A 19,410-nucleotide genomic window follows, 5' to 3' on the forward strand; every position below is an offset into this window, starting at 1 on the left:
AATATAATTACAAACTTTTGGGACACTGTTTAAAAAGTCCATAGCCCTATGCCCTACAATCGAATGTCCAGGGGCGTAGCAGCCATTCTAAAAGTGGGGGGGACAAAAGCTGTATGTGACCATAGGATGTGACCCAAAGGCGATGTTCATAACAGGGTTTTTCCTGGTTAAAAATGAGGCGGAGGTAGTAAAATCCTAATAATGAAAATATGTATTTTTTTGTAGATTATCATATTCCCACATTATTTTTGTGGGTGGAGCCTGGTAGCCTACCTCTAGGGGGGTCCGGGGGCATGGTCCCCCGGAAGAAAATTTAGTACATTTTAAAGATAAATTCATTAATCCGGTGCACTTTGAGTCACCCTAATCTACTGTTACAAATAAATAATCCACCTGTCAACTGCCCAAAATATGATATTCTTTGATTTAGTTATCTGCATCTGATCATCACATTACAATTATTCAAATTCTCAGTGTTAAGCATGATAATATGGTAACATATCACACTGAAGAAGGCTGATTTAAAATGAACAATTATTTAAAATAAAAGTTCTTCTTTTGGAAAAATTACATTTCCTTAATTAGTAGCATAAACAGAGGCTTTACTCCCTTCAAACTTAAATTGTCAATGTTTCATTACATCACTGTTTGAAAACACTAATTTTTTGTACCTTTATAAAGGGCATTTTCCCCCTAGTTTTATACAACATGCATTTTATTAAATATATAGGCCTAAATAAAACCTAAATCAATGTATTTACAAAGTTTTAACATTATTTTGGTCACCCGACGTCGCAACCGAAATTTAACCAAATATCAACGTCTTATGACGTTGCGTAGCCTACCTGATGGGAATAATCTGTTACGTCTCATTTATAAAATTTAGGCATTAGGCAGCAGATGCTTTTTATCCAAAGCGACAAGTAGGAGAGCATTTAACACACACTCGGCACAATCCGGCGCGACGTGACAAGGTCCATACGGGTTCTGTTGTCGTACACGTCTAACTCATAGACGGTCTCATATACGGTCTTACTGCGTTACAGTTGGTTAAATCAACAAGGAAACTTTACGCGTGATTCATGTCATCGCGACATACATACTTGCAGTGCGTGTTTGAAAAAAGGATGTAATGTCCTCTGCTTTTTTCTGGGGTTCATTTTACCCCAGACGGCCAAACAGCAAAGTGACTAAACAGCGAACGAAAATTCGCAAGAGAGCAACAAGAGATTTGAAGCTCATGGCAGACACGCCCAAGAGATGATTCGTGCTGTGATTGGATGAATGTTAGTTCACTCAAGTCTAAGTAACAAATCAGAGAACACGGTCGGAAATATTGGCGCTGGGTCAAAAAAATGCGGGGGACAGAATCACCTGTTTCTAAAAGTGAGGGGGACATGTCCCCCCCGTCCCCCCCGGTTGCTACGCCCCTGCGAATGTCCCAATCACAACTGCCAATCATGTTAAAAATAGCTTCAATGTGAATATAATATAATATAATATAATATAATATAATATAGTGTGAATATACATTTTATAGGTCTACATATGAGACACACAATGCTACAGCTGATGCCACAGTGGAAGTGAAAAAATACATCAGCAATGCATATTTGCCCAGAACTCGTGATCCACTAACTTACTGGAAAGAGAGAGCAGTAATCTTTCCTCATTTGTATGTCCTTGCTAAAAAATATCTTTGCATGCCAGCAACAAGTGTCCCTTGTGAGAGAATTTTTTCAAAGGGTGGAGAAATTATCTGTAAAAAAAGAAGTAGGCTAAGTCCTTCCACAGCAGAGAAATTCATATTTTTGAAAATTTTGCAGGACCAAAATAACATTATGCACAGTGAGGAGCCTATAGGTTACAAGCTTCACATATTAGAAAAATACAATAATAAAAAAAAAAACATTTTTTTAATGGCTTGTCAAGGTTGTTTCAGATCAACACCTGCAAGTGACCACTGGGTTTCACCGTTGAGACGGGTGTCGGATTGATTCGAAGCCTCGAAACAATATGGTACATTTGGTTCAACTGTTTCATTGCTTCACGAGGCCTCGATCTGGCCATCACTAACCAAAACTAACCCTGTAGGGGAAAACAAGGCAGGTAGCAAAACTTTACAGACTGGACTTGGCAGGAAACAAGAAACATGAGGGTACCTTAGACAACAAACCAGCCCAATCGACAGGAGAGCACATGGCACAAGGAAACAAACATGACAAGCCATGTGCTCACACCAAACATGACAAAAACTCAGGCACATGGCAAATAAAACAAATCACAAGCCATGTGCTAACACAAAACGAGACATGAACACGCAGCCAATGATAAACACAAGCAGCATGAAACAAGGCCCACGGACAAGACAAAACAGGAGTCTCAGGGCTCTATCACAAAGCCAAGAAATAGACTAGACAGAAGTGACAGAACCCTGACATCTGTATTGTAAAAAGACCCTCGCACTCATGTCTTACCAAACCGGTAAGATATATTTTGTAGAATGTGGGTAACCAGACAGTTTCGCTTCCCACTGACTTTTATTTTATTTTATTTATTTTTGTCCATATAATGGATGTCATTGGGAACTGAAACCTTTTTATTACACATATGTTCAATTCAATAGCTTTTTCACTCTACAGTATAAAGATTATTTCACCATTTTTGATAATGTGTTCTGTATAGGGGACAGTTATTGCCCACATATTACATTGCAATAGTTATTTCACAGGGTAAACTGGGAGGGTTATGGACAGCTCAAGCATTCTTGAGTTCCAATGGATGACATAACCCCTTTATTTCTGGACCCCATTCCTAATTCACAGAAATCATCTTAACCTCACCAAGGGACCCCTCAGATGAGTTCCAGGAGCCGCTCAAAGGAAGCGTGATCTACAGTGGCTGATTACTGATTAAAGCAAAAACCACCACACCTGTGTTCAGTTCAGTTCCTCCTGTGCTTTGCTTTCATGTGGAAATCCTAAACCAGTGGTTCTCAACTCCAGTCCTCGGGACCCACTGCTCTGCACATTTTGTATGTCTCCCTTATTTAACACACCTGAACCAGATCATCAGCTCGTTAGAAGAGACTCCATGAACTGATTTGAGTGTGTCAGATAAGAGAGACATACAAAATGTGCAGAGCAGCGGGTCCCGAGGACTGGAGTTGAGAACCACTGTACTAAACTACAACAAGACAGTGAAGAAATGAAGCAAAAACAACAACAAAAAAAGCATTAACTTTTGACCAGTGTAAGAGAATTCTAATCTGGACTGAAGAAATGTATTGCATTTCAAAGCTAATGTTAAAAAAAAGAGAGAATTAAAAAAAATCATAATAAAAAAAAAAAAAAACATTTGAATGTTACATCATCAGTGGGCAGTAGATGGGTGGGCCGTCTGATCCAGACACTGTATAAATTATATGACAAGAGGAAGAGCAGAACCAACTCCTAACATGAGGAGACTCACTCATGGCCTATGAGACAGAGGATCATGAGACTCAATACTGCTTTCCTGCCGTCAACTCATCATGTATCAAGGGAAAACGCTCTAAACATGAATACAATATCATGTATGTGTTTGTATCATTGCTGTCAGCATGGACTGTGCTTCTGAACCTGCTGGTGATCATCTCCATCTCTCACTTCAAGAAGCTTCACACTCCAACAAACCTGATTATTCTCTCTCTGGCTGTGGCCGACATGCTTATGGGGGTTCTTTTACCCATAGAGGGCACAAGGCAGATTGAGACGTGTTGGTACTTTGGAGACACTTTCTGTGAACTGTTTATGATAATCCTGGGTTTGGTTTTCTCAGGATCTCTCTGTAATTTAGTTTTAATTGCTGTTGATCGTTATGTGGCTGTGTGTCACCCTTTACTGTACCCACAGAAAATAACCACAACTAAAACTTTAATAACCATCTGTCTGAGCTGGGCTTGTTTTTCAACTTATAACACTATCCTTGTAATTGATAATGGATATTTTGACACTTCACTCAGAACAGACATGTGTTATGGAAAGTGTTTTCCTGTGGGGGGATTTGCCTGGATAGTTACTGATCTGTTCGTGTCTTTTATTTTTCCATGTACCCTTATCATATCTTTATATTTGAGGATTTTCTATGTAGTACTGTACATCAGAAAGTGAAAGTTATAAACTCTCTGATGAAGGGTGGTAAATGTGTAACGGATGGTTCATTGAGGAGGAAATCTGAGAGTAAAGCTGCTCTGACATTAGGAATCATTGTGGTAGTTTATATGCTTTGCTTTATACCATACTATATCTGTTCTATGTCAGTAAACTCTTCCACAACCATAAATGTTTTGACATGGGTCTTGTACACAAATTCAGGACTGAATCCACTGATCTATGCTTTATTTTATCCCTGGTTTAAAAAGACAGTTAAACACATCTTAACTCTGAAGATATTTCAGCCATCATCCTCTCTGGTCGATATTTTTACAGAGCATCAATTGTAATAAAACTGGTAAAGCTGTCAGTCATAAAGGATATGATTATCTTTGTAGGATTTATATTTGTAATTTACACTACATGTATCTTAGTATGTAGCTTATTTCAGAGAGTATGTTTTCTGCATTTGACGTTCAATTTAACTTCTTTCCTCACACATTGAAATAAATCGACACAATGTTCATAAATTGTATTACAGTTTTTACCAGTTGCTTACACACGTTATCAAAACTAGGTCTCCTTTTTTCAAAACTCTACACACAATTCTCAAAACTGCACACACAAAATGCAAAATGCCTCACATCTCCTTCAAAATGCAACACTGCATTCAAAATGCTATAAACACATGTCAGAAAGAAGCATTTGCATCAAATGGCAAACACTTTTTTCATAATAATAAATTTTTGGATATACCATGCAAACACTGGTGTTCTAAATCTAAAGCTCTTTGGTCTTTCATAGGCTTATATCTACATTTCAATACAATGTTCTACAGTGAAAGTAATCTGATGAGAGAGGTAACAAGTAAACCGGAAACGCCAATGCAATGTAGAAACAGAAAATATTTTTTCTTCGTTTTTCTCGATTGTTTACACACATTTTCCGAAAGCATGCCTCATATTCTCAGAACTCTACACACAAATCAGAAAAAAAAAACACACACACAATGGGCAAAACCCCTCAATTCTCCTGCAAAATTAAACTTTACATTCAAAACAATGTTATTTCTTCTCAAAATGGTATTTTGTTTATGACATACACAAACCATCATATGAATAGACATTTATAAGAACCAGTTGAACACTGATGTGCTCAATGTGAAACACTATGATGAATGCAAAACACTTCTCCATTCATCATAATGATTTAGGCCTTTTTTTTTGGTTCAGTGTTACACTTACTACAGACAGTACATAGTACAGTTTTTGCCCGTTGCTTGAACACATTTTGCAAAACTTCGCTCATTGTGCCAAAACTCTACACACAAGTAAACATGACACAACACTGGGAAATATACCATTCACATCTGTGTCAAATTGAAACTCTACTATCAAAACCTAACATTCATTTGTCAAAATTTAACTCTGATGACAAAATGACACATACTTGCATCATATGCATACACTTTCAGAGCAGGGGGAACACACTAGTCTACTTTATATAAAACACTGCAGTCTTTGATTTTCACTGTTTATTCAGAAGGCATATTTTCAGGAGGCACATTTTCAAACAACCAAAAATTGTGCAAAAAAAAAATGTGTCCACATTTGCCCTTTTGCCAATTACATTACGACCCCGTCGTACAAAAAAAAAACATATTACTGTACTACAGTGCTACACATACAGAACCCTCACCCCATCACACAGGTACCCGTGTAGCTCTCCGAATGGATCCATGTGGTACTGATGTGGTACATATTCAGCTGCTACTGGATTTCACCAATACTGTATTGTAAATGTAAAGGACAGTTACACTTACCCGTACATATTCAGCTTGAAGTCCTTTGACCCTGACATGGTTCCTCTCAAATGGGAACCTGTAGAGCTGCTTCATGGTGATGTTGTGTTTTTCCAAGATGCGTCTGATGGTGGTGATGCTCACATGGTTGATGTTGTTGAACACTTGCCTGTCTGCAAGTATTTTCTGTAGTAGCTGGTGGAGACGGGTGGCATTGTCTGCCCTCACTAGGTCCACAACGGCAAGTTCCTGCTGTTGTGTGTACAGGCGTTGGCTTCCTCCCCCAGAAGGTCTTTTAGTCATTCTAGAGAAATACAACCACAAATTGTCCTCGGTTTGCTTCTTTTTCTTACAGTACTTTACTGTATATACTGTATCATCCACTGTACTGAAACATCTCAATATAAGTAATCATGGTATGTTTCACAAAAACTACCACTTTGGCTGCAAAAGGAGCATTAGCACCCTGCAATACCCTGTACACGTGATGTGGTAATGTGATATACTGTAGTACAGTGCTGTAAATACCATCTGAGTAGAGTAGAAGGCAGAGAGGTGAAGACAAAGCTGTTTTCTAGTCAGAATGTTCTTACAGATGCCACTGTGAAGCGGCTTAGATGTGGGTGGACTCTCTGCCCAGCCTCATAGTCAGGCCATGGTTGATGACATGGTCCACCAAAGTTGCTCTTATATCATCAGAAATAGGGGTGGGTGCATGGCCTCTTCGACCTTGACCTTGTCCTCTTCGTCCTCCACGTCCTCCTCGTCCTCCTCGTCCTCCTCATCCTCCTCGTCCTCCTCATCCTCCTCATCCTCCTCATCTTCCTCTTCCTCTTGCTCTCCCTCCATCCATGCTTGCAAAGTTCTTGAAATGGCTAAACTGAGGGCTTTTTGTAGCTGGCTGATTGGTGTTCAGTTTTGCAAGTAAGTGTCTTCTGGTGTGTATTTGAGTGGTTGCAATTACCCGATGTGTTTTGTATTTTGGATACATGTGTTTTCCAAATGGCACCCTGAGATTTCATTATTGAACGAAGTGTCTTATGTATGAAATAGAGTGTAGTATGCAGGACCAAGTGTGTTGCATAAAGGAGCAAGTGTGTTGCAGAATTGCAACTAGAGTGCAAAGCAGCGCTTTTGTTTAAGGTATGGGTACATGTGTTTGAGGTATGGTAACAAAAGCTTCAAGTTGTGTTACTTTAGTCTAAGCATGGGTCTATAGTGTTCAAGCAACGGGCAAAAACTGTAATACAAGTGTGTTGTAAAATATTTGAGAATATTGTTTTTATACTCAAAACACACAAATACACTGTAACAAATATATGTTATTTTTCCCACAAACAAAACAATGAACACAGTGTACATCCCAACCAACACAAAGTTGTACATACAGTGGTCTACATACAAAACAACAGAAAAATTGACTGTATACAGTTACAGTAAAAAAAAAAAAAAAAAAATCCAATGTTGGCATCCATTGCTCCATTGAAGAGCTGCCCTGTTGCCCTTTTATGCTAAAGCTCTGATTGCTAATTGTAAAAAAAATGTGTGGGGGGGGGGGGTTTGCAGTCCCCAGTGCTAAGCTTCATCTCTTCTCCATAACAGGTAATCTGACCTTTGACCTATTTATAGGCCTATCTATACTACAGTAAAGCAGTGATTGGTTAGTGATCAGTTAAGCAATTAGTGTTTGCACATGTGAGGAGTGTGTGTGTGTGACCTGTTGAATAAGTGTAGCATTTTGATTGGTTGTGTTTGGAAAAGGAAAGCAAGTCACTTCCTGATAGATCTTTGTGTTTTAGGTAGAGAATTGTGTGTAGTGTTTTGCAAAAAGTGTTTCATGCAATTGAAAACTGAGTCAAAGGCTGAGAAATAGCTTATGGTTTTGAAGATTTGGCATGTAGTTTTGCACTTTGAGTGAGAGGTTTCAAAAATCGTGTGACATCAAAAGATTTTGTGTGTAAGCAGTTGGTAAAAACTGTAAAATTAGTTCATTTAATAAACTGAGCAAGCAGCATAAATCCTCAATGTACTGGAATAAATGGTAAATGTAGATATTATGTGCTTTATGCTTAATCACTTTCATCAGTCATGTTGCATCTGTGTTATCAAAAACATAATGACAAAAAAAGGGACAGTCATACAGAACTAAACTCTGTAAAAAAGTGATGTCCTCTAACTTTCAACTGCTTTTATTTCCAGAAAATGTCTTAATATATAAATATTGGTATGAACATAAAAAGATTCAACAACTGGGACATAAACTAAAACAGTTCCACAGACATTTGAGGTAAATAAATGGAACAATGAGTCCCTGAACAATATGAAAATAAGCAGTCATATCTGGTGTAGCCAGGAGCTGCTGTAAGTCCCACAGATCATCCTCATGGACTGTAGCAGACTGGCCTTTTCTTACTGTGAGATGTTACCCCACTCTTCCACCAAAGCTCTCAAAGTTCTCAAACATGGTTCCTGGATTAGAAATCACAGTGTGTGTGTGTGTGTGTGTGTGTGTGTGTGTGTGTGTGTGTGTGTGTGTGTGTGTGTGTGTGTGTGTGTGTGTGTGTGTGTGTGTGTGTTCTGGGAAACCCAAACGTCCCCACAAAGGTAGTAATATCAGAAATGTCTGACCTTGAGGAAACTTTTTTTCACTGTAACTATAAACAATAATTTATTTTAAAATAATTTATTTTAATAATTATTTTAACAATAATTTACTGTTATTACTATGGTAAATACATTTTTCGGATATATAACAAGGACACTGTAAAATAAAGTGTTACCAAATATTGCAATGTTAATATGTTGAATATGGTGCATATTTCTATAGTAAGCATTCATAGAAAAATCTAAAGATAAAACTATAGAAGATTGGCAACTACCAATGTAGGAGTGAAATATAACATCAGATCTGTCATTTCACTCATTATTACAACAGAGGAAATAAATCTTCTCTCAGTCTATGACATAAGCTACAATGTGTTTGTGCTTTACCAACCTTAATATAAATTGAATACAAAAATTGAGAGACAAAATGACAATCAGTCAAGAGTTTGACAAGAAAGGTTGCTTTGCTGAAATATCATATAGTGGGAAATCGGTGTGCGGCCACTAACACAACGCCATTTTAACAGAAGCAGAATCACTGAAGGAAAGAAGAGAACAGAAAAAGAGTCAAACGGGACAAACAGGAGTGAGCCGCCAAAGGGCCATCATTCCACGCTGCATGAGGGCCAGGGGCCTCATTTATAAACGTTGCGTACGCACAAAAGAAGGCGTACGCCGCTCTCTACGCAATAATTGGTATTTATAAAAAGCAAACTTGACGGGGAAAATGTGCGGTCCTTCACAAAAACTCTGACCCAGGCGTACGCACAAAAACGGGTGAAATGAGAAATGGCGACACCGTCAGCAGATGAAGAAACACATGAAAGTGTGTGAACCTGTAGATCGGTGTGTAAAAGAAATGGCAATACTGCCTCTCATAAATAACATGAAGACTTCACAAAGCAAGTCTTACAATTAACAGCCTACACAAACACCCGTTTGATCGATCTGCAGTGTAAAACAAACACAATCAAACGAAGATTACAACAGAAATGCAAATTAACACATATTGGGAAAAATATATAAATATGTTCTGCAATAATATTAGCATGTTATGCAATTCATCCTCAGAACACATCTGTAGTTTGTCAGATGCTATCAAATGGATGGTAATAAAATGCCATGATGCCATCACAATGCGTAAAGAGGCACAATGGCTGATCTTGCGCTTCACGCTTGCGTGTGAGTGAAGTTACGTTTCTTGGTTTTCCTCTGTGTTTGCCATGATTTCGCAATCGATGAATATTAACTTGTGGGCGTTTCACGGTCTATTTATGGGCAACTATGGGCGTGACATGAAGCCGCAAAAGCTGCGCTACATTTAGAATTGATTGTGATTTATTAAGGGAAAACTGCGTAGGATGTGCGTGCGCACGGTTTTAAAAATCCAAATATTTCTGTGCGTACACACGTCCTATGTTTCATCCGTACGCCACTTCTGACGCAAATCCTACGCATCATTCCACATGCCAGATGTGGGCTGGATCTGGGACGTCAAAATGTTGCTATGTGGGTGGTTACCAATGCAATAAAACTTTAAAACTGAGTAAAGTTGTCGAGCTGGATGAAAAAAATACAGCTAGATTCAAATTCAGGTAGTTACAGATGGAAGATGGGTCAGGCAAAGACAAAATCTTGACTGTAATTGTTGGTGTGTTTGATATTTACATTTAGCCATTTAGCAGACGCTTTTAAGCAACTTACAAATTAGGACTTAATTAAGCAAGTCATCGTGAAGAGGCAAGAAACAACGCAATAAGTGCTCAAGATACGAAGTTCAGGCATTGTTCAGAGTAGCATAAGCCAGATAAGCGAGGATTTAAAGGAAGGAACCCCTTTTTTTTTAGGTCAAGTGCTCATGGAAGAGATGAGATTTCAGCTGTCTTTTGAATGTTGCCAGGGATTCTGCATTCCGGATGAGGGTGGGGAGAGCGTTCCACCAGCACGGAACTGTGAATGAGAATGTTCTGGAAAGTGATTTTGTGGCTCTCTGTGATGGAACCACGAGACGTCGCTCGTTGACCGATTGTAGGCTTCTGGTAGGGGTGTAGGCTCGTAGGAGCGAGTGAGTGAGTGAGTGTGTGTGTGTGTGTGTGTGTGTGTGTGTGTGTGTGTGTGTGTGTGTGTGTGTGTGTGTGTGTGTGTGAGAGAGAGAGTGAGGCTTCTGGTAGGGGTGTAGACTCGTAGGAGCGAGTGAGTGAGTGTGTGTGTGTGTGTGTGTGTGTGTGTGTGTGTGTGTGTGTGAGAGAGAGTGAGGCTTCTGGTAGGGATGTAGACTCGTAGGAGCGAGTGAAAGTAGGAGGGAGCTGAGCCTGTGATAGATCTGTAAGTAAGCGTCAACGCCTTGAACTTGATGCGAGCAGCGAGAGGTAGCCAGTGCAGAGAGATGAACAGAGGAGTGACGTGGGCTCTTTTGGGCTTGTTGAAGACTGAATCATCTGTAGAGTTTTAGTTGCACATGATGGAAGTCCAGCCAGAAGAGCATTGCAGTAGTCAAGCCTAGAAATGACCAGGGCCTGGACTAGGCATACAGCCCTGCTATTTAATGTCCTTGAATGAACTACTGACTTGTTGAAACAATTTACTTTGGTAGACAGCAGGAAAAGCAATGTGTGGGAAATCAAAGCAGGCCAACAAGTTGGATGAATAAGGTGTAGAAATTGCTGTGTGCAGGCATTGATGGCTCCTCAAAGGTTGGCATTGGTCTTGATAAATTGCAGTTAAACATATTTGTAGATGATGATGATCTGAAGCCTTCAGTGTGCAATGTGCTCTCTACTTATTTCTTTTTTCCAAAAGGTCTGAATATGTATAAAAGACAAATATTTGCCTATACAATGTTTCTCCAAAAAGAGTTCCAGAGTGCTATACCTGGAGAAGGTGTCAGAGGCCCTGAGTATCTTCAACCTCTTCAGAAAATGAGACATTGCTTGTACCTGATGGATGCCAAAGCCCACAATACAAAATGTGAGGTGATGCTTTTAACCCTCTGAGGTTGACAAACGCGGCGGTGCATTTTTCTGGATTTTCTTCACATAGTAGCACAATAGACTTAAATTTCTCCGTCATTTATGGTCATATATAAAAAAGAAATATGAAAAAAGAATCTGTGATATTTCTACTATTGTATGTGTCCACTTACAATCAAATCAAAACATTGTGCTTTTGTAAATTAAAGAGAATAAACAGGGTGTGCGTTCTGCCTTTCCGTCTCGGTGAACTTTTTTTTCTTGAGCACGTCTATAAACTGAAACAAAACTCAGCGAATACTTGTCACACATTTATGAGCCATATACCTTTATAAACATTTAAGTGTGTACTTTTAAATGATCGGATTCAAACTGAAAACAAATATTCTCTGTTTAAGTAATTTGTATAAAACCAACAAGATGTCCAGTTTCTCAAAACCTTGCTCATTATTTATAATTTGACCACGCCCACACGCATAAAAGAGATTGACATGCAAACAGTGTTGGGGAAGTTACTTTTAAAAAGTAGTGTTTGCTTGTTACTCGTTACTTTTTTTTAAAGTAATCCGTTACTTTACGTAGTTACCCCCTTTGGAAAGTAACTTTTTACGTTACTCGTTACTTTTACGTTACTTTTATGTTGCTTGACTTTGGGCAGAACCCAATATCTGTAGACAATATCTGTATCCTACATCCTTCAGCCAGCACCCATGTCACCCTGTAGCCCAAGACTGGTTGCCCACAGAAGCTAAGCAGGGCTGAGCCTGGTCAGTACCTGGATGGGAGACCTCCTGGGAAAACCAGGTTGCTGCTGGAAGAGGCGTTAGTGAGGCCAGCAGGGGGTGCTCACCTTCCTTTGGATGAGACGTTAAACCGAGGTCCTGACTCTCTGTGGTCATTAAAAATCCCAGGATGCCTTTCGAAAGAGTAGGGGTGTAACCCCGGCATCCTGGCCAAATTTGCCCAGTGGCCTCTGTCCATCATGGCCTCCTAATCATCCCCATATACTGATCTCCACCAGTAAGCTGGTGTGTGGTGGGCGTTCTGGCGCAATATGGCTGCCGTCGCATCATCCAGGTGGATGCTGCACATTGGTGGTGGTTGAGGAGACCCCCCTCCCCCTTCTATGTAAAGCGCTTTGAGTGCTGAGAAAAGCGCTATATAAATATAATGAATTATTATTATTATTATTATTACATATGTAGACATAGGGCCCTATTTTACGATCTGAAACGCAAGTGTCAAAGCGCAAAGCACAAGTAACTTTGTGGGCGGGTCTCGGCGCTGTTGCTATTTTCTCGGCGGGATAAATGACTCTTGCGCCCGGCGCAAATCTAAAAGAGGTTGGTCTGAAGTAGCTTCATTATTCATAGGTGTGGTTTGGGCGTAACATGAAATAAACCAATCAGAGCGTCATCTCACATTCCCTTTAAGAGGAGGCGTGCTTTTTCTAAAGCGGATTCCTATTATAACGGCAGATTTGCCAGACGCACGCGAGGAGCGGTTCACGGTTCACCTTGCGGGTGCAAAGTAGGAATGAAACATACGTCGGTGTACAAAGTCAATTGCGCTGGGTGCAAGATAGGGCCCATAAAGTTATACTATGGAGGACATACTTTTTTTAAAAGTAAACCGTTACTTTACTTAGTTACCCCCTTTGGAAAGTAACTTTTTACGTTACTCGTTACTTTTACGTTACTTTTATGTTGCTTGACTTTGGGCAGAACCCAATATCTGTAGACAATATCTGTAAACCTACATGTAGACATAAAGTTATACTATGGAGGACATAACAGGTATTTCTTTTGTGCTCTTTTATTATAAAAAATAGTATCAATTTCAAAAGAAAAAAGTCCTTCTCATTGGCGCTGCTGTGTGCGGCAACTTCTCTGTTTTTATTCTCAGCTGGCTCTGCATCATGGGGTAGAGTGCGACACTCCGCGATGAGCAGCGCGTGCGCCCGCGCCACTTCTCTCCGCTCCGCTCCCTCTATCCACCGAACTTTACATTTCGGCAACAGCCAATAAAGCTTCCCTGCTCTCCAACACCAGTGCGAATCGCGTCTTGATAGCGTAGGACAAAATGATATAGAAGACATAAGCTTAGTTTTCAGACATACGACTCACTCTATCAAGGGAGTAGGAGAAAAAAAAGAGATTTTGAGAGAAAAAAATATATTTTGTTTAAAAGTACACATTCAAGCTTTCTATATATTTCTCAGGTCTGTGAGACAAGTAGCTTAACTGAGTTTCGGTTCATTTACAGTATGGAGACGAGCTTCAGTTCGCGCGCTGGTGCCTCCATGTCATGATTATTTTGCATGCTGTATTTACTTATTTATTAAATTCAGGCAATTGGTTGGTAAAACATTGATTAAAATTAAGATAAAATTAATACAAAACGAAATTCACTTTAAAGAAATGCTTTCTACAAAAACAAACTTAATAAAGGGGTCAAAATCATGTCTGCCCACTCACTTTGTCTCCTTATATTGCGCAAATTTTTTTTTAATTTAATTTAAACATAAATATGAAACTAAATCGTTCTCTTCAGTTCTCAACAGTTCTCTAAAGCGCGCAGCTGAGGCAGTGTCGCTGTCAAATATATCCATGCGAAAAGTAACGTTGCACCGAATTGAAAAAGGAACTACGTTTCGTTACAAAATTTTTAGTAGTAGCGCGTTACACTACTTTTTACCCGAAAAAGTAGTTACGTTACTGTAACGCGTTACTTTGTACTTACTTTGTAACGCGTTACACACAACACTGCATGCAAATCATCCACACCTCACACGAACACGCTCGTTACCTCAAAAACAAAGCATCAAACTTCACCAAAGTCTCTGCTTTTCGTCGAGTTTGAAAGACACACCGTGAGCTTACATTGGATTTACCTCAGAAGAAGAAGAGCGCAATTTGAAGACAAGAAAGATAAGTAAGGTAAGAAATTTATTCTGAATTATATTAGTTAATGTTATTGTTGCACAAACTTCACATTGCAGTTGAACTGTAACTAGATATATGCTGAATATTATAATGTTTAGACCCGTGTTTAGTGTTACTGTGTTTGTGGATATCTGCTCAAACGTAGATATGTATAATATGGTAACCATGTTTCATATTCAAAAGGCTTTGTGCGTTTGAAAAGCAAAACGCACAAAAAACAATAGGCTTCATGTTTTTACTCCCGTCTCATTTCATAACATCATAACGAAAGGAAACATTTAAAGTTAAATCAATTTATTTTTCTCTAGCGTAGTTGTTACTGAAGTGCTCCTTTTTAACGATTTATAGGCTGCTATTGTAACGGTGTGCTTTGTCATGTTTCTGGTTTGTGTTTTCTCTGTCTTTGTTCTCTTACGAGAGGTAACTCGTACTGCGTAAGGTATCTTACGCTAGGAGAAAAATCCTTTTCCGCGAGATATTGAAGCCAAAAATTATCCTTAATTTTGTATTAATGTAAAACGCGTTGCGGCAGCATACAGACATAGGCGAGACAGCTCGCGCTGTCAATGTCAACAGTAAGATGTTATTGGAGGTGTTTTTAGAAATATTATACAAGTTTACATGTTTGGTGGTAGAATGAATGTACAGATGGTGGACAACCAGAATGCCTATTACCGCCGCGCCAGCCGCCGCGGTGATTTCAAACCAGCCGTATTTCAAAGTCGTTCCCGAAATGACCGCCAGGTGGCGCAAAACAGCAGCAATTGCCGTATTTTAAAATGTAAGTGGGTTAAATATAAAACCCTAAGCCTAATAGGCATATTTTTCATATATATAAATAGGCCTATTAGGCTACAACAGAATAGAACCAAAGATAGAATCAATTTTAGAACTGAAAAAATAGAATCAAAAGTTAAAAATAGAGACGATATTAGGAGCAATGACGCTGAATATTTTTACTATTCTATTGAGGAATTAGATAAATGAAGAGCTCTCGTGAGCGATACAATTGCATAGTAATTTATAGTGATTTCAAAAGCAGTCCTTAAAAAAAAAAAAATTACATGGAGTAGTGTGGCAGAATTTTTGAGAGATTACGCGGAACGCATTTTAGTTAAGATCCTGGTTTCAATGCCCTTAATGTATATAGGCTAGGCTACTGCTTTAAAAAAATGTCACAACGCGTTTTGAGATTGTTTTGAATTAAACATTGAAGTTTAAAATGTAGTGTTTTGGCACACCAGGCCGAGTGGCGTTACGCATTGTTCAAAAATCAGGTTTTATTCTGGCATGTTGAATTGGTGTTAGAATTTTTTTTTAGATTTATTAGATTTAGTTTTTAGATTTCGTTAGATTTCGATTTATTTTTCTCATAACAGCTAAAATAACTTAATATATGCCTTGTCTTAATATGGCCTACTTAATATAGGCAATAGGCATATAATAGCCTATATAATAAATTAGCAAAACTTGGCCACTAAATATTTAATTTTAAATTATTTTAATTATCACAATTAAAGTTCTAATTTTATTAAATTGAACAAGCGCAACAATTAGCATTTAATCAAATATTATAAAAGATGTATTATTAATAATAATGTTATTTCAACATAATATTTCGTTTTTTCGACATAATATGTGTGCGTGCAACAAGTAAGATGTGTATTTGTAAATCCGGTGATGCGTGCTTGATTTTTATCAATAAACTAGTGTTTTCTGACAGTGTTGACTGCAAAGATGAAGTTGACGATCGCCATATTTGTAGTGAACGCACCTAGAGAGAAATGCACATAAAGACATAATCAGAGAGTAGCCTTTTTCTTTTCGTTTTGAATTATTTCGTTTGAAGACATTTCAAGCTTTGTGTATTTGATGTATTTCTCATGTCTGTGTGAGGCATACGCTGAGTTTCGTTAAGTTAGGAGGATGAGATGCGCTCCAGCTGACGTGCAATGCAAGTGACCGCGCGGGCGCCTCCATGATTAGTGTCTGTTATATTTGCTTCTCTTACTTATTAAATACAGGCAATTGGTTGATGAAAAATTGATTAAAATTAATGTGGTGAAGTGCCCCTTTAAGCATGACTCCGCCCCATGATTATGTAGCGGGCCTTATTTGGACTATATAAAGGGCATTCCCAGAGTGGTAGGACATGGCGTCATCCTTTCGTTTTTCTGGGTGTCATGGTTGCTGGTGCCCGCTTGCTCTGTGAGCTGACTTTTAAGACGTGGATATTTGTATTTGCATTGGTGTGGTTGATTCGTTGTTTGTTAATTATTTTCCTTCTTCTTTAGAAACAAAACAGCAGTGTACATTTGGGCTGGGAGTGTGCTTTTTGTAGGAAGCTGAATTCCATCGTAATGCGTGATTCTCTATTCAAACTTGTGGTAAGTTCCCTTCTATTGTGTGAATTAACAATGGAAGATGAACCGCAGGAAACAAGAGAGTTAGTAGCTAAATTCAGAGCTGACAATTTGAAGTTGCGTCAAGATCAAGCCCTGCCCAGTTCGCCCGTTCCTAGCAGTGACCCCCCCCCGAGGATACCTGGGCTACCTGTAGGTACACTTCAACTTGTAGAAACCGGCACATCGTTTGAGCGTTTCTTGTGTAGTCGTCGCCATCATCCCAGAGAACTTGTGTATCACTTGTTCCTCGTCATATAGCCATTATGGCAGAGTACTTGTAACAAGTATCTCGTTTGTGTTTCTTATTGTGTAGCTGTCATAGCTGAGAACTTGTGTATCACTTGTTCCTCGTCGTATAGCCGTCATGGCAGAGTACTTGTAACAAGTATCTCATTCGTGTTTCTTGTGTAGCTGTCATAGCTGAGAACTTGTGTATCACTTGTTCCTCGTCGTATAGCCGTCATGGCAGAGTACTTGTAACAAGTATCTCATTTGTGTTTCTTGTGTAGCTGTCATAGCTGAGAACTTGTGTATCACTTGTTCCTCGTCGTATAGCCGTCATGGCAAGACATGTAATAAGGGTCCCCTTTAGTGTTCGCTAGGTCCCATAGCAGAGGTGAGTCTCTTGGGTCTGGGGCCTAATCGTCGGGGCGACGATTCATAATGTGGTGGTAGATTGTGGTGAAGTGCCCCTTTAAGCATGACTCCGCCCCATGATTATGTAGCGGGCCTTATTTGGACTATATAAAGGGCATTCCCAGAGTGGTAGGACATGGCGTCATCCTTTCGTTTTTCTGGGTGTCATGGTTGCTGGTGCCCGCTTGCTCTGTGAGCTGACTTTTCCACGCAGCTGATGTCTGTGTGGAGGTATGGAGCGTACTGCTTGAGGGTTTTTCTCCCTCTGCATTGCTGCTGTAGTTCCAGTGTAGAAAAGAGATCCGATCGCACGTATAACACGGCGTGCTGTGAATGACTGCTGCTCTTCGGCGCGGTAGGTCCATTGTATTGTGTATATGCAGGCGTGGGACTGTATGTATTTTACAAATGTATGACGCGTGAATTCCTCTGTGTAGTAAATAGGATGAGGGAATGGTCTGCCGGATATTTGAACGGAAGTTCTGCTGATCGGTATGTAAACCCATTTCTGTCCACTTTGAAGCAAAGTGTGGTTTTAATTCTGTTTCTTGTGTATTTTAGGCCGTTAAAGATGGCATTTGATCGCGATGCTGTCTAGCCTCAACGCTGCTGTTTTGTTTCTATTTGTTTTGCTTTTAGTTTTCTTTTCATTAATTGTTTTGTTTATTTTGATTTGTTTCTATCTGTTTTACTGATACTGTTTCAGACAACTGTTTTGCGTGCAACTGTCTTGAGTACAGCTGCTTGTTTTTGGTTTTCTTTTTCTCATTTTAATATTTGGCTCATGCTTAGATTCCGATATAATTGATTCTTTGTTTTTGTGCCCGTTGTCTTCACTGTTGGTAAGCAACTGTTTTTGTGTGTTTATCTGGCGTTAATTGCCTATTGCTGGTAACATTAGTAATTAATGCTGTTTTCCATCTTTATGTTCTTTTGTTAAGTTACTTTCTTCTTTCTCTTCCAGGAGCAGGGGTGACCCAAAGGCGGGCAGGCTAGCCATCCGGTGCCTGGTGTACAGCAATCCTCCTTAAATGTGTGGTATAGGTTTTCTTGTAGTGGATTTCACCAGTGTGTGTGTGCTTTGGAAGTTTTGGGCACGGTGTACTCTTTGCGGGCTGATTCGAGCCTACTGCTCAGCCTGTCCAGCTAATGGTGCACCCCAGCTCCGTCACGAGAATCTACATGTCCGGTTATTGACTGAACTTCAATGCTCATATACAAACTAGTGGTCTTGCCATCCAGTACCATTGTTTTACGGACTCTAGTAGTCTTTTAAATTATATATGACCATCAAATAAAGAATTCTATTTTTCTGTACGTATTCACGTCTTGGTGTCTTGTAATTGTGGGAGGGAGAAACTAACTTGTGTGCCCTTTTTATGGGTATTTCCCCAGCTGGATTAATGCTGGGGTGGCGTAGTCGTGATTCATTGTAGCCCTGTATTGGAGGGCGTGGCCTCAACACGGCCATCCCATCCTCGTATTGCCACATTAAGATACAATTTATAGAAAACGAAATTCACTTTAAAGAAAGGTTTTCTACTAAACAAAACTTAATGAAGTGGTCAAAATCATGTCTGACCCACTCCATATCATCTCTCGATATAATGCATCCTATCTTACTCATGCTGTTCACTTTTCATATTCAACATAGATGGAAAAAAATAACATTATAATATTTTAACAAATATGATACTAAATGAGATTATTTAATGGCTACAACAGTATAGTAGGCCTATAGACTCTATTTGTACAAATTGCTGCACATTAATTTAATTAAATGAAACATTGTAACGAATTCACACTGTAGGGTAGACTGTGTACAGTTGAGACACCTTAAATAACTTGCGTTCGCAGCAAGCACAAGTTGTAATTTTTGCTGTAAAGTATTTTTCTGATTTGTTCGATCTGTTTTGA

At 39.2% G+C, this 19,410-nt stretch overlaps 1 pseudogene across 1 annotated transcript; it reads left to right on the forward strand.

Moving 5' to 3' along the window:
* The first annotated feature begins 3,434 nt into the window (after positions 1-3,434).
* LOC308693440 (trace amine-associated receptor 13c-like) lies at positions 3,435-4,483 on the forward strand (annotated as a pseudogene). Its single transcript has one exon. The product of its transcript is annotated as a trace amine-associated receptor 13c-like (transcript).
* Positions 4,484-19,410: the final 14,927 nt, after the last annotated feature.

The sequence above is a fragment of the Scardinius erythrophthalmus genome, assembly GCF_964197995.2.
Source record: "Scardinius erythrophthalmus genome assembly, chromosome: 7".
Classification (NCBI taxonomy): domain Eukaryota; kingdom Metazoa; phylum Chordata; class Actinopteri; order Cypriniformes; family Leuciscidae; genus Scardinius; species Scardinius erythrophthalmus.